We start from the raw sequence: 1,904 nt of genomic DNA on the forward strand, positions 1-1,904 counted from the left end.
TTAAAATTTAAAAGTTAATTATTTTTGTTTGTTTGTTTTTTTTAATTCAAAATTAAAAGTGAATTATTTGTGTTTGTTTGTTTTTTTTAATTCAAAGTTACCTGTTGTTTTTGCTTGTGTAACTTTCAAGAATGTAATTAATATTAAGTGTTCTAAATTTAGATAGCTTTTTACTTTTCTAGGAGGTTGTAATTAATATTTGTTGAATTCAACTCTAACATTTAGTTAAGAGCTAGTGGAGGAATGAGGAATTTGAGCAGTTTCTTGCAAGCGGATTCCACCCTCCCAACTTTTTTGGTTTTGTTTTTGGGATTTTCAAGAACGTATTTAATATTACACTTTCTAAATTTAGGTAACGTTTTGCTTTTTTTTCCTTTTGCTTTTTTGGGGTTGTTGTAATATTTAGTTAAGAGCTGGTAGCCGTTTCCTCATTGTTCAAAGCGAATTTCACAATGCAATCTCTTCAACCGTAGCATTTAGTTAATCCGGAATTTGTCACACCTCTGTTCACTTATACATAATCAAAAAAAAAAAAAATTAATGTACACCTAACATAATAAGCCAGCAATACATTATGGTTTCCATGTGTTTATATGTATTCCCATGCTTTTAACGAGCAACCACATACTTTATACAATCGATTATCACATCATATGTTTGTTAAACGGAAACCTTGGAATTACATGAACCATACAACATTGTTATGTGTTTCGACCGGGGTTGTGTGTAAGCCCTACTCTCACATCACACAAACCTAGCTATAAGTCTACAACCGTAACGTGTATTAACTTGGCGCGGCCTTTGATGGTCCGGCCGCAGCTTATACAGATGCCAACTCACCCATATCTTTAAGACATTCGTCCTTGCGGGGGCATGTGGCATGATCTGGCTCTTATGGCCATGTGACACTTTGGAAACGGGAATCTCGGTTCTGATGCTTTGGGTTCCCGCCTTACTTCAACGGCCGGGATCTCATCCAGAGATCGGAGGGTTAATATGCTTTCAAGGGTTTGAGATGATATATAATCACCCGCCTACAGTCTCGGGGTTCATTTGCGTGCTAATCCTCTCGGCTCCGGTCCAGCGCTTCACCTTAGGGTTAATGTCACCCGCAGCATTCCTTCACTCGGCAAACGCATCAGAAGCTAAGAACTGCTTGTCATCCGGTCATCTCAGGTACTGGTTCTGGTTTGCCAATTTCATAGTGTTGGTTAATCGTTTGGTTTATTTGTAACAATTCCGCACTGATTAATTTCTCTGTTGCTATGGTTTGCAGCCGCGCCCTGCAACCCTTCGGATGGAACAGGGGTGGCTTCTCCCAGCGATTCAACCTTCTCAACCACAGGTGAGTTATGACTTTACTACTAGCCTGCATAACAGAGTTTCAAAGTTCAGATCTTAAGCTATGGTCATGGTTTATGGTGGATGCAGACCGCCACTCCAACGCGGGTTTCCTCTTCCCAAACGCTGAGGTATTTCCCGTAGAGGATCTTCGCGGTTGCATCCTTATTGCTGTCTGGTCTTAGCAGTAAATCGTTGTTTAAGTCATGGTTCATCGGAACCTGAGTTCTTTTCAGATGTTTATAGTTAGTTCTTTTCCGCTGTTATACTGTAACTACCATAGCGGCATACCCGAGTTAGATGGTTATCTCTGTTTGTATTTAATGGTTGTGGGTCTGGCTTCAGTGCTCAGATCTGTCAGCAAACCTTCCGAGGTTTATCCTCAACCCATATGTACATTTGATCTTCTTCTCAGGTTTTTACCGTTCAATGCTATGTATTTAGATTTTTGGCATCACAGAACTGTTTAAGACTCAATCGATTTACACATATTCATGGTACTGTGAGACTGTCTAAGCCTCTGGGCGATTTACGCTTGCATCTAATATAATTTTGTCTCACAT

At 39.5% G+C, this 1,904-nt stretch overlaps 1 long non-coding RNA gene across 1 annotated transcript; it reads left to right on the forward strand.

The window, feature by feature from the left end:
• Nucleotides 1–1,061: 1,061 nt before the first annotated feature.
• On the forward strand, nt 1,062–1,631 carry LOC149153611 (uncharacterized). Its single transcript, XR_016262438.1, has 3 exons — nt 1,062–1,176; nt 1,277–1,345; nt 1,432–1,631. It is a non-coding gene; the product is annotated as an uncharacterized LOC149153611 (long non-coding RNA).
• Nucleotides 1,632–1,904: the final 273 nt, after the last annotated feature.

The sequence above is a fragment of the Pinus tabuliformis genome, chromosome 9 (assembly GCF_031772625.1).
Source record: "Pinus tabuliformis cultivar Carrire ecotype Pingquan chromosome 9, CPIR1, whole genome shotgun sequence".
NCBI lineage: Eukaryota > Viridiplantae > Streptophyta > Pinopsida > Pinales > Pinaceae > Pinus > Pinus tabuliformis.